Source organism: Artemia sp. Qi Xiang Cuo, unplaced genomic scaffold (assembly GCF_049724085.1).
Source record: "Artemia sp. Qi Xiang Cuo unplaced genomic scaffold, ASM4972408v1 HiC_scaffold_2954, whole genome shotgun sequence".
Lineage (NCBI taxonomy): Eukaryota > Metazoa > Arthropoda > Branchiopoda > Anostraca > Artemiidae > Artemia > Artemia sp. Qi Xiang Cuo.
The window spans coordinates 1,013,725-1,028,954 of record NW_028300808.1 but is presented as its reverse complement, the minus strand read 5'-3'; the positions used below and the strand labels follow the sequence as shown (position 1 = coordinate 1,028,954).

Below are 15,230 nucleotides of genomic sequence, written 5' to 3'. Positions count from 1 at the left end.
TCACGCCTTTTCCCCCCCCCCCTGTAAACAAAATTTACAGATATCCATTTTGTTCAACGTAGTTGAGAGTTATAGACATTAGGTCAGTGAGAATGATAACCCCCTCAGAGCCCTCAATGCAAGGGTTATAAGTTATACGCTGTGATCATATAAGCTATTTATATACAGTGCTGTCATAGACATTTCAAAAAAAGCTCTTTGATTATATATTTAAAGGGCTATCGCCCTTTTTGATAGTCGAGAGTGATAGGAGGGCAACTAACCCACCTCTCACGCCCACCACGTCGCCAAACACATCCAATCTAAATATTGAGATGGTCAGTTTGTTCAACAGAGTTGAAAGGTATAGAAATTAGATCATTGTGAATGATAACCCCCTCAGAGCCCTCAGGGCTAGGGTTATAAGTTTTGCCCTTGGATCATATAAGAATTTTATAGTAATTGCTGTCATAGAAATTTAAAAAAAAGCTCTTTTGATTAGAAATTTAAAGTGCTAGTGCCCTTTTTGATTGTCGACAGCGATAGGAGGTCACCTAAACCCCCTCGCCCGCACACGACGTCCCCAAACACCTCCCCTACAAAGTTGTATCTATTCATGTTTTTCCACGGCTTTTAAATTTCTGGATCTTATTTCTGTGATTATGATACCCCCCCCCCCTCACACCCCTCACAGCAAGGGTTGTAAGATGTGCCCGGATGTGATATAAACTTCTTATAGAGAGTGTTGTAAAATATACTTTTAAAATTGTTAAATTTCGAAGGGGCAGGGCACTTCAAATAGTCAAAAGTGATTGGAAGAAAACTAACACCCCTCCCACACCCCTCATTTCCCCAACCACATCCAATAAAATTTTGAGTTAGTAATTTTGTTCAAGGTAGTTGGAAAGTCCTGAAATTATGTCATTGAGGAGAAAAGTCCCCCCAAAGCCCTCAGTGCAAAATTTTAAAGTTAGGCCCTGGGGGCAAATAACTTTTTATAGAAAGCGTTGTCGCAACAACTTCAAAAAGGGTTCATTGAATTGGAAATTGAAAGGGCTAGTGCCCTATTTAATATGCAAAAGTGATTGGAGGGCAACGAACGCCCCTCTCACGCCCACCATTTCCCCAAACACATCCAATCAAATTTTCTGAGATATACATTTTGTTCAACGTAGTTGAAAGTTCTGGAAATTAGGTGTTTGCCAGCGTTGTCGTAGAAACTTCAAAAAGAACTCAAGTAAAAGGAGGTTTACCATTTCTGGGTGAATAACTAAGGGCGTCCTTAACATACAGGACGAACAAGATTCAGCCAATCAGAGGCCTAGGATCCCTGGACTAACAAGATCACGTGCCTCTTTCTAGACCTGTTTGATGGTTATATTGTTTGTTGGTTATGTGGTTTGATATTGTTTGATGGTTCTGTTTGTTGATGGTTATGTGGTTAGATGTTTCAATGCCCATTGAATACAGACAGAAGTTTACATCATTGCCAGATAAAAGCGTCTAACGGGGCAAAATCATTGACAACTCTTTCTAGTTCAATGGATTTACGTAAGGTTTCTCTTACATCGCAAAAGGATGCCGAAAAAAAGGAATATTCAGAAATTAATTTTAGGGGATTATTTGGGCGAAACAAATTAATCGAACTTTTAGGGTTTTTTGGGTGAAACAGTTTGAGACATTTTAGAAGATGATTTGGGGTGAAACTCTGTGGTCGCTATAATAAACAACTACACACTATTGGATTAGTGAGAGAATTATAAGTATGAACCATCAATGACTCTAACCACAATGCACCTCAACCTCAGGGGCCATCGATCCTCCGCCCCCAAGACCCCTTACTACCCCTCCCACTTTTTTTATTACAACTCCCAATTTTAAAAATAGAGGCTCAAATTAAGGGTTACAAATTTGTAAGAAAAAAGTTATAATAACGTCAACTTTGACTTCGTCTTTCAAGATTTAGACAAGCAGATGGTATGAACATCCAATCCTGTTACTTTTTACCTAACATTTTCAAATATGTCATTTAGAAAGTTACCCAATTTTTTCTTAAAAGTACCACCCCATCCCCACGCCCCATGACATAAAATGTTTCCTAATTATAACTATTTCTATTTACGAACCTTAGCGCATCAGCTATTCATACAAACATCTAGCAATAAAATCCATATTAAAAGAAATTTTTGCCACTATAAAAATTTAAGATACAGCGAAAACGTCTTTTTCCAAACACATTTTTGACGGATCTGTTAAAATAAAGGGCTAGAAACAGTTTGAAGACGTTCACGAAAAGTTGAAAAGTTCATTGTTTCTATAGACCAGGTGTCATCTGAGAACTTTTCAAGCTTATTTCCACCAGAATAGATTGCACTATTAGCGATATATAATAATTATAAAAAGTTATATAATTTATTAGTAGTTAAACAAAGCTCTATTCAAATTAGATAGTGAAAATATTAAACAATGTAGGCGACTTATGAAAACTTTAATATTTTTCAGGGGATTGGGGGATAATTCAAAGGTTCATCGGGTACATTCTTATGCCCTTCTTTTTCAAAATTAGCTCGTGAAAATATCAAACAATGTAGGCGACTTATGAGAACATTAATATTTTTAGGGGGTGGGGGTGATTCAAGGGCTCATTGGGTACAATTCTTTATCTCATCCGGAATTAAGTGCATTATTAGCAATATCTAATAATGATAAAAAGTTCTATTGATGTCTTAGGAGTGAAACAAAGCTCCTTTCAAAATAGCTCGTGAAAATGTTAAAAAATGTAAGTGACTTATAAAAACTTTAATATATGTTAGGGGGTGAGGGATGATTCAAGGGTTCTTTGGGTACATTCTTATGTCCTTCTTTTTTCGAAATTAGCTAATGAAAATATTAAACAATGTATGCAACCCTGATTTTGTATGGTTTCGCCAGAAAATAGCTCGTCTTTAACAAACTTACCAATAGCTAATTGAAACTGTGTATATTTTTTCACTTTTAGTCCAATTGCATAGCTAATAAAGGAACATTTAACTTTTTTCTTATTTGGTGTGGTTTAGCAGGAAACTAACTCGTCTTTAACAAACTTACCTATATCTAATTGAAACTGTGCATAATATCTTCATTTTTAGTACAATTGCGTTTTTTATATGGAAACATTTAACATTTCTTCTGATTTTATTTGGTTTCACAGGAAACTAACTCGTCTTTCAAAAACTTACCAATAGCTAATCGAAACTGTGTATAATGTATTCATTTTTAGTCCAATTGCGTTGCTAATAAATAAACATTTAACATTTCTTCTGATTTTATGTGGTTTAGCAAGAAACTAACTCGTCTTTAACAAACTTACCAATAGCTAATTGAAACTGTGTATAATGTCTTCATTTTTAGTCCAATTGCGTAGTTAATAAAGAAACATTTGACATTTTTTCTGATTTTATGTGGTTTCACAAGAAAATAACTCGTCTTTAACAAACTTACCAATAGCTAATTGAAACTGTGTATAATTTCTTCATTTTTAGTCCAATTGCGTTGCTTATAAAGAAACATTTAACATTTCTTCTGATTTTATGTGGTTTTGCAAGAAACTAACTCGTCTTTAACAAACTTAGCCATAGCTAATCGAAACTGTCTATAAATATCTTCATTTTTAGTCCAATGGTGTATATAATAAAGAAACAAACTTTCCAAATATCGGAAGCATGGGGGCTTTCATACATACTACAATTGACTTTAAGGGAATACATTGTCTATGTAATTTCGATAAGCCGTAAAACTTTGGGTCAAGAGATACACCAGGGATGCATTTTAGGTTACTTTTTTCTCAAAATGGCATAAAATATGCTAGTGGCTGTACTCGTTCACTTTGACCCTATTTTTTTCATATTCTTTTATTATTTTTGTGACTCGAGTTCAGAAGGACATTTGAGGTGATGTTTTATTTTTATGGATGTAAGGATTTTTATTGTTCACCATACATGCTGGCTATCATTCCAAGCAGACACAGGTCAATTGATCTTAAGCGGCACAGTATCGTAACGAGTTATTTACACATCCAATTTTTCAATTGAATTTTTGATAGATGTTAACAGTGACATCTTTTAGGGGCATTATTTACGGTATCACCCTGAGAAAATGCATATAGCGATGATTTGAGATGCATACTAAACACACAATTTCTTCTGATGGTTGGGTTCCATGTCACCGCTAGAGAACCCTAAGTACCCCTCCCTCCATTAGGGTACCACCCCAAAAACAGGCCGCAATCGAGGGAGAACCCAATCCACCGTACAGTTTATCTCAACCCTGGCGCAACCCAGGACACATTTTTCAGCAAAAATATCAAAACGTGCAAAGGGGAAAATTCTTGTTCCCACTCACCCGCGTGATGTGGGGGAGTTTGGTCACTGTTGTCTCATTCCAGGGACGGAATCTGATCATCCCAACGCAATTCAGGGGGGTTTGCTCACTGTTGAATCGTTCCGAGGAGACGGAATCCGGACTTCGGCTAGATGATAAAAGAGGCCAAAAATGGTCTCGTTCGAGATAGTTTAAAGGTATTAATAATAAGGAAATTATCTTTGGGTTTCTACAGCAACACTCTAACGTCCGAGCATCCATGTGTGAGAAGAGTAGATGTCCAAACCAATAAAAAAGTATACTCATGGTCCAGAGCGGGATGGCGCTACGACACTCTTTTCACACTAGAACCAGCTCTCCACATATCACCCCCTCCCCTTTGAAAACAGAGAAGCCCCCCAGTTTTTCTGTTCAAATGTTCGCTACTATCATCAGTTCACCTCACACTTTTACACTATAAATACTCTAAGACCACTCCTCTCTTCACCCTTCTCCCCAAAAACACTTTTCCGACATTTCTCGCTAAAAATTTTATTTTCAAGTCATTCATTCGGGCTTTCGCAAGCGATTCAGCCCACAGTGTAGCACTACAACTACTCTAAAACATCCCTTTTCCATCACCACATCCCCCACATCCACATACATTTTCTTAGAAGTAGCATTTTTTCTTTATGATGACAACTTATCTGTTAGAAGTAACAAGTTTTTTGCCAAAGATACCAAATTTTTTCTTAGAAATAAGGATTATCACATTATGATAACAAGTTTTCTGTCAGAAGTACCAAGTTTTCGTTAACACTAACAAATTTTCTCATCAGAGTAACAGCATTTTACCTTAAAACTAACGTACATTAACTTAAAACACACAAATTTCTCTTAGAAATAATATTTTTGGTCAGTTATAACACGATTTCTGTTCAAACGAGCAAGTTTCCTGCAAAATATACCAAATTTTTCCTTAGAAGTAACAACTTTTTAAATGTGATAACAACTTTTCTGTCAGAAGTAGCAAGTTTTGTTTAACACTAAAAAACCTTCTCTTCAAAGTAACAACATTCTTTCTTAATACAACCAAACTTTTACTTAACACTAACAGATATTCTCTTCGATGCATCAACTTTTTTCCTTAATACTAACATACTTTTGCTTAACACACTCAAATTTCTCTTAAAAATAACACTTTTCGTCAATGATAACACGTTTTCTGCTTGAAGTAGCAAGTTTTCTGTCAAAGATACCAAATTTTTTTTTCTTAGAAGTAACAATTTTTTAGTTATAATAACAAGTTTTCTATTCGAACCAGCAAGTTTTCTGTCAAAGATGCCAAATTTTTCTTAGAAGTAACAGTTTTTCGTTATGATAAGAAGTTTTCTGCCAGAAGTATCAAGTTTTCCTTAACGCTAACAAATTTTCTCATCAAAGTAACAACATTTTACCTTAAAACTAACACACTTTTACCTAACATACTCAAATTTTTCTTCGAAATTACACTTTTCGTCAGTGATAACATGTTTTTGGCTTGAACTAGCAAATTTTCTGTCAAAGATACCAAATTTTTGTCTTAGAAGCAACAATTTTTTGTTATGATGACAACTTATCCGCTAGAAGTAACAAACTTTCTTAGAAGTAACAATTTTGTTTCGTTATGATGAGAAGTTTTATGTTAGAAGTAGCAAATTTTCCTTAACACTAACAAATTTTTCCTTCGAAGTATCAACTTTTTCCTTAAAACTAACAAACTTTTACTTAACACACTCATATTTCTCTTAGAAATAATATTTTCGTCAGTGATAACACGTTTTCAGTTCAAACTAACAAGTTTTCTACCAAAGATACCAAATTTTTTCTTAGAAGTAACAATTTTGTGATTGTGATAATAACTTTCCTGACAAAAGTAGCAAGTTTTCCTTAACACTAACAAATTCTCTCATCAAAGTAACAACATTCTTCCTTAATACTAACAAACTTTTACTTAACATTAAATTTCTCCTAGAAATAACAAGTATTTTCTTAACAGTAACAAATTTGTTTAGTAACTGCAACTTATCCGTCAAAGATAACAAATCCTATCTTAAAAGTAACAATTTATATTCACATATAAATTTATTTCTGCTAAAAACTAGCACAATTTCCAGCAAAGATAAAAAAAGTTCTTAGAAGTAACGAATTTCTTCTAACAGTACGAAGTTTACCGTCAAAGATAACAAATCTTCTCTTCGAAGTAACAACTTTTTTCCTTAATACTAACAAACATTTACTTAACACACCAAAATTTTTCTTGGAAGTCACATTTTTTCATAAGTGATAACACGTTTTCTGCTTGAGTTTAAAAGTTTTCCTCAAAGATACCAAATTTTTTCTTAAAAGTAACAATTTTCGTTATGATGACAAGTTATCTGTTAGAAGTAACAAGTTTTAAGTCAAACATACCAAATTTTTCTGGTTCGAATAAGATAGGTTCGAATAGAATCCTACCTGAGATTAATTCAGAGACCTCTCCTAATAAAAAAATGTATAATTTATTGCTTAAAACTAATTTGTGTATTTAGAACACCACTTCCCTCATGGGAGACTCTAGCTCCCATCATTAAATAAAATTTGATCTAAATATATTATATTAATAGATAAATTTAAACATTAAATTAATATATAAATCTATATGATAAAATAGAAGTAATAAATAAAATATATAATAATAAATATACATTAATAATAAATAAATGTTATAAATGCAATAAAATTTATAATTAGTGGTTTTAAATAACTTTAAATACAACCTTAAATGAAACCCAAAACAAACAGAAATTACAATAAATAACCGAGTCAAACTCAAAACGAGCAGAAATTAACATAAGTTAATAATATATGAGAAATTAACATAAATCAATATTTAACATAATTAACTACTGAGCCGAATTGCTCCTAACAGTTTGTTACCCTGAACTGTGCGCGACCTTAAAGGTGGTGCGGGTTTTGATGAGGAGGGGGGGGAACCTTTATTCCAGTCTTATTAAATATTTGTTTCTCTATGCATGGTGAGTGGACGTATGTTTCCTCTTTTCTTTTGGGTTCCCTAAAAAATAATAGACTAATTTTCTATTAATTCCCTGAAAAAATATTTTATTATTATTTTTTTTTTTAGTGGCCTCGTCGTAGAATTGGAACTTTAACGATTGTTTGTTTTTTAATGGTGTAAAGTGGTCACCACGAGAAGGGACTTCCTTTGGTGGGAGGACGTCCTCTCAGCGGGAGAATTTTTTTTTATTGTAGTTTTTTAGAGTTAGTAGTACAATAATGCAAAAACCACTCTTCGGTTGCTATTTTTCTGAAATTTAATGTGTAGGTGGGATTTAGTTCTTTTGTGAATGTTTTAAGTAGTTGTTCATTTTGATTTATTGGTGCCACTGAGAGGAGAGGAGGTGGGATTAAAAAAAAATTAATAATAATAATATACATAATTTATTTTCATTATTTTTTTGAAGTCAAAATTTTGACACTTTTTCTGTGAGCTGTATGTCTCCTGTGTGACAACTTATAATTACCTTTTAATTTAATTTTCTTCCTTTAGCACATAAATTAGAGATATACATGCTTTTTTTTAGTTTTTGTAAGCTTAATTATCTACTTTTAAAAGATTTAAGACATACTGAACTTGGCACAAAAGAACCATATGAAAATACATATCTTTTGTTTTTATAATTTTTTTTGTAGTCACTATCTTAGAACTTTTTCTGTGAAGGTGTCTCCTACCTGACACCTTCCAAATGCCTCTAAAACTTAATTTATATGCTCAACTTTCTAGCTCATGGCCCATCATAGAGTGGAGTACAATTGTTCTCTGAAATCTGGACGATCCTGGGTAGTAGTGGTTCTACTACCCATTTCCTAATTCTTGTAAATATAAAAACAAACTGGCTAAGGGAAACAACCATTTCTTAACCATACTTTTTAGCTTCAGAGTGATTCTAGTTTTAGAGAAATTCCCTTTTTTTTCTTTTGAAATTAAAAGTAAACCGGCTAAGGGAATTGACCAACTCTAAACCAAACTTTCAGCTGTGGACTAGTGCTAGTTGTAGACTAATTTTTTCTCGAATGAATTAAAAACTAAAACAAGTAGAGGAAACAACTAAACCTTAACCATACATAAAATGATTCTATTTTTATTATAAATTTAAAAATAAACCATCAAAAGGAAACGAACAGCTCTTAGTCGTACCTTCAGAAATACAGTAATTCAACGTTATTTCGTGTATAGTAATCCCATAATTTTTGTTAATTTAAAAATAAATCAGCTAAGGAAAACGACTTGACCCTACTTATCATCTATAGAGCAATACTTTATAGAATGACTCCGTATTTTTTAACCTTTGAAGTAAAACGGCTAATGGAAACGAGCAACTCTTAACCATGCCTGACGAAAAGGAGGAAAGTTGACATTCCCCGTTTTTTGTGAAAGATTTGTGACTCCTTCACGTTTTTATTATCATTAGTCAACCTTATCATTTTCTGATTAGCCTATTAGTAAATCATGATCTCGATTAAGGAAGAATTATCCACCAGGAAGGAAGTAGCAATGAAATTTTTTCTTTAATGACAGATAATAGGCTTAAGTTGATTTCTACATACTATTTAGGATTAATTTGTTTTTACATGTCTTATATTATGCTTGTAGGTTAACCTTTATGCACACTCAAACTGGCACCGTCTTGAGGTGGCTGACAATTAGGATATTGACAACTGTCACTTTAGCCATAATCTGGATATTTTGCAGAAAACTTAGAAGAAAGAAAGAAATAATAACTGGGTTTAAAGTTTAGCTATTAAAATTTATAGTTATTTTAAAGTTTTTGATTGTCTTTATAATTTATTTCATAAAATATATAGTATAGCCTATCAATAAATAATACATAAACATTTTATATATATATATATATATATATATATATATATATATATATATATATATATATATATATATATATATATATATATATATATATATATATATATATATATATATATATATATATATATATATATATATATATATATATATATATATATATATATATATATATATATATATATATATATATATATATATATACAAAACTTAAATAGAGCGAAAAATATTAACTATAGAACAAAATTAACATTAAATGCAGAAAAAAAATTAAATGCACATAAAAATACAAAACACGAAAAATATTGACTATAGAAAAACTTAATATTAAATACACACAAGAAACGAAATAAAAAAATAAAAATACAAAACATACCTCAAACAAAAATATTGACTATAGAAAAAAATTAACAAGACGATCATAAGGCGAAAGTCAATCAAGATCTGACTTGGAAATCAAGTATTTTGCAACAGTCTGCATCAAGACATGGCTAATTGTAGAAAGAAAAAAGACAAGGCAGATAGTCCAAGTAATTGAGAGCCAAAATTTTAAATGGCTGCACGGGGAAATGGCGGGAGTAAATATATATCTCCTATTGGACAAATACTTGCTTCTTAGTCTTTTGAACGGCATGCCTGCGTAGCCTAGAGTCTCAAGCAGGTTGACCAAGAACTTAAAATTCTTGGTCTTGATTCTCAATTAGCTGGTACCCATGCGAGAAGTCAAGTTTGGTTAATACTAATGAAATAAAACAAAATATGATGATAATATACCTGCGAGCTTCATGTGTAACTTTTCCAACTTAAATATAGTATCAGGTAAATTATATTTATTAATTAGAATTCTGTTACGTTTCCAAGGAGGAATTAAAGGCAGAAACTTACAATACCTGAAAGAACTACTCCCGATTCTTTTTAGATCATTTTTTCTGAGGTCCGGTTAAGTCCCTGTCGTGTAAAGAACTGAATAATTACAAGAGGTAGAGAAGAGTATCGCCAGTGACAATCAATCTATTTCCCATGATTGGGAACAATTTTCCCATATCAAAATTATATACATTTTAGAAATATCTGAAACAGTACGCTAAAGAAAACTGAAAAATTTTTAGTAAGGGTTATTAGTAATTTCCCTGAAAAAAGGAGGTAAAAATTATTAGTATTTATCTCCCGAAACGTTGTTTCAATTGTCATGAAATTGGCCAAATGTCGACACAGTGCAAAAATACCAAGAAATGTGACCATTGCGCCCAAGATTAACACAGTGTGACGAAAGAAAGCCCGTGTGAGAACCCAATTTGCTGTTTGAATTGTCAAAACACAGCTGCTACCAAGCTAACTGCCCATTGAACAAGACTTAATATTGAATATACCTTATTCAATTGAATATTGAATAAGAAATAATATTGATATACCACAGTACCAGCATTGTGTTGATAATTTACTTGCAAATATAAAAATACCAGTTGAGCTTCTCCAGACTTTGGTTCCGTCTTCAATTAATGAAACTCGTATAAAATTAAATATATATGCGTCACTTATTTTGCACGCTTTACTACAAGCAGAAAAGCAGTTTATACCTCGCACTAAAGAACGAGTTTAATCCCAAGTGAAGGGCTGGTCCCAGAATTCTTTACTTGTTGAGGCTTGAATAGGGCCAAATTCTGGCTAAGTATCTGAAAAGACTGTGGCCTTCCCAGAACTTTTCAAAAAGTAATAGTTTCTCTCTCGTTTTCAACTGGCCGTCTAACTCTTGTTCCTGCTACTGCTTTCCCTTTAGACCTAGACGGTGGGCCAAAAGAACAATATTCGGCAATCTGTCATCCTTCATCCGCAAAACGTGCCCTAGCCACCTCAACATTTCTTTCATTATAGCCCTAGAGAGCGTCATTGAACCACATTTTTCGTAGAGCCTATTGCTTGAAATACGGTCGGTCAGCCGGGTACCCAGAACAATCCTTAAGCAATTTCTCTGGAAAACATCTAGCAAATATTCATCTGCTTCTCGAAGCGCCCATGCTTCAGAGCCATATTTGACTACTGTCATCACTGTAGCTTCTAATATTCTAATCTTGGTTTGCTGACTTATCTTCCTATTCTTCCAGTTTTTTTTTAATTGTGAATAAACACCCTGAGCCTTGACTATTCTACTTTTAACATCTTCACTGTTCCCACCATCTTTACTAATAATACTACCAAGGTATTATTATACTACCAAGGCATTATTTTGCCTTGTATGCTAAATGTTTTCTTGGCCTTCCCCGAATTCCTTATGTGCGACATCGCTTTTTCGTAATCATCTTCTTGAATACATTTCAACACTTTTGTATATAAAGTGTTATAAATATCATAATTAGAAATTTCGAATGATTTTGGAATGTCTATGGAAGAAATTCGTTTCCATAGGCGCCACTCCCATTTTTTGATTCGATTTTTATCACTTCGATTACATTTTGACCGTTCTTCAAATAATTTTGTGAACGTGCCAATTGTAATCACCCAATGTTCCACATTGCACTGACGCAATCCACACTGCTCTGACATTGACATGATAAGATGTTTAACATCATATGCTTTATTGTAAGCATTATTCTCACAAATTTGTGGAGAAACACTTTTGAACAGTTCTTCGATATGACTGAGCAATAAATCTCCCTTTGAATAGACAATGGTAACGCCTAATATTGCCCTACTTATTGCTTCCAACAGGTCATAAGTTTTATACATTTCCAATTTTTTCTTTTCATTGTCATTTTGCACCTTTATAATATCTAACTTTATGACGTCAATGTTGGTAACACTTTGGTAACATTTGGTAATTTTGGTCAATTTGGTAACAAATTTGAGCTATAAAGAAACAAGTATAACTTACACGTAAATAGTGAGGGGCTAAGGGGAGTTCTTTGATAGTATTTGTTAACCTTTACTGACATGCATTTTGTTTTAACGCCTTGGGCCTTCGTTATTGCGCTTTAAATATCTTCACTGCAACGCCATCTTTACTAACAATGCTACTAAGGTATGTGTGGCTGGCCACTTGATTGATCTTCCTATTACCCAACATCACCTCTTCACCATCACGTATTCCTAGTCTTAGTGATTTTGTCTTCTTAATATTAATTTTCAAACCTTTTCTTGCATTTACGGAACGATTAAAAGTTAATTTATTTCTTTAACATATTCCTCTAGGATACTTAAATTAACAGAATATTCCAAGTCAAGGAGAGTTTTACTTACCAATTTAATTTTTTTTCTCCCATTGCCTTTGCTGTGCTCTTTAGGCCAAAAAACCATCCAAATAATTCATATGAATGTGGATAGAATACAACGGATAAAACAATACTCTTTATATTTCTGTTTAACACGAAACCAGCTACTAACCTTATTTCCTTAGCCAGTTTATTCAATGCTGTCAGTAGGATAACATTATATTGCACGAGCCAGTTAAATAATTTCAAGTGAACAACACCCCTGTGTGACGCAATTAATTTATTTTGACTATCTTCTTAGCCAGTGCTTACTAATTTTGTGTGATGGGAAAAGGAAAGAAAAGACAAATTGAATTGGAATCGTCTCGCGTCTCTACTGATTCTATATCCATACATGAAACAATCCAAAATCTTGCAGCTAGGGTACAACAGATTTTATCAACTCTTAAAATTATTCAAGATGAAGTGCAATGTCTAAAAAGTGAAATAACAGAAATTAGACCTGAAATAATAAGTGAATCCTCCCGAACCCTTACAGTGGAAAACTCAAGTCGAGCTTATGATGATGCTATCTTAAAGTTAAAAGAGTCGTTTTAAAAATCTATACTTGGGCCACATTAAAACAAAAAACAAATACTAGAAAATGCTGAAAATCGAAAAAAAAATATTACAAGGAATTTAAATTGTTTGTCAAAATATGGTAGTCACGATAAAATAAATGAAATATTGCTTAAATTACATGTTCGATGTTATTTTTAAATCAGTTAAAAAAACAATAAATTTACCAAGTTCATAATTGAAAATACAAAAAAACACCCGCATTGTTTTGCAAGCACATAAAAAAAAATTAGAGACCATGAATTCAGAAAAAGATATAAAAAATGAGCATTGCCATATTGTCTCAAAGGTTTACTTAAAGATGATGTCAGCAAATCAGTCCGGAAAATTAGATCATCTCTTATAAAGAAGAAAAATGAAGTCAAACGGAAAGGTTCACAAGCCTGGATCCCATTAGTAGATCCCCCTGTGCTGTGCTACATCAATGAATTTGGCGTCAAAAAGAAATGAGATTGGCTCCAGTTGTGACCGGCTGACTATTGTGAATATGGATTCACAATAGGGCAATTGAACTATTGCCCTACAACTATTACTTCTTACTCATCATAGATGAGAAGAGATTCTTCACATCCTTTATTATAGAACCTCCAAGATCAAATCAATAAACTAGTCATTATTTTTACTTACGGATTTATGATTGGATAATTTACGTTTGTAGAAACATCTTCTTGCAAAATATCCTTAATTATGTCCTTCGACACCCCAGTTTTGATAACAGCTATTTCATCTCTCCTAATTCCTTCTTCATTCAATCTGTGAAGCAGCTCCTCTACCTTATCTTTCACTGCGTTACAATCTTCTACACAAATAAACTGAGGTTTTTCTCCAATAACTCGAGTTCCTGGGTTAGAATCAATTCCAGTAATCCACCCACTCTTTCTAAGGTATGCACCATGAAGTTGCTTTATTAGGCTGTATATGCTGCTTGTATATCTTAGAATATCTGTGAGACGTGCAGAGTGATAAGAATCATCTATCTTCTTTCTAATGCGAGAAACTACATAAAGAGTTGGCACTTCTGAATACGACGTCAACCAGCAGAAAGTAGACTTGGCAATTATGTTCAAAATTTCAGATACTCTACTTTTGCGATCAAATGTTCCATAGCCCCAATTTAGATCATCACAAAACACTTTAAAGCTTCTGACGTCATATTCTCCAGCGTGAAACAGATGCTGTGTTAATATTAGCAGCGTCACTGTCACCAATGAGTTTTATTAGTTTCGGAAATTCTTCCAAAATAATTTTTTCTTTTTTGTTATTACTCTGTCGTTCAATTTGTCTCTTGACAGTTTGCAAAAATATTTCTCTACTCCACTCTATTGTTTTTTTATTCCTATGAAACAATATGATTAACTCATTTGTTCTGTTCTTTTGTAAGCTATATAAATTCCAAAGTTACAAAAACACATTGATAATCTTCAGTATTAAGCAATAAGTTTTTCAAGTTCATTGTAGACCTATGATATGTAAAAAGTTATGATCACACTCTACAATCGTTTTCTGTGCAGGGGTCAAAAATACATCTGCTACTACTCTGTTCTGGTTCTCATCTTTCTTTTTATTCTTTCGGTACTCTTCGTTTAATTGTTTCTTCATAATTTGTCCTGGCTTCATAATATCCCATTAGTACTTAGTTTTTAAGTAACTAATGTGTAAACCATAAGCCCTGAAAAACAGATAATAAGATTGAAGAGAAAAATAAAGCTTTAGCACTACAAACTCGAGACTAACATAAGGATGCTTTAAAGAAAAACTACTTATAGTCACAACTACTATGGTTAAAGTAATATATAGTTAAAGATACTTACAGATACAACTAGACCTTTCCGTTTATATTTTAAAACGGACTCCTATGTCTGAGCGGTCATCCGCTTCTTCAAATCAATAAAAAAAATGGAAAAAACTGCAAAAAAATAATTAAAAATATGTAAAAAAAAAAAATTCTGGAAATTGTGCTCTAGAAATCCTGTCAGATATTTTACCCAAACCGATTACTTAGGACACATGATTTTATTATTGAGAAAAAATTATCAAATGAGCCGTAACTATAAATTCTTTTTAAGTTAAAGATACAATTTTAGAGTTTTGCAAAAATAATAGCAAAAGAAATTTGCGGTGAGTGAATCCTCACATGAGCTCCAAATACTGACTACTCTTTTTTT

General features: G+C 32.7%; 1 pseudogene; it reads right to left on the bottom strand.

Annotated features, from left to right (window-relative positions):
- Nucleotides 1-13,688: 13,688 nt before the first annotated feature.
- Nucleotides 13,689-15,230, bottom strand: part of LOC148938360 (uncharacterized) — a 55,401-nt pseudogene continuing 53,859 nt past the window's right edge.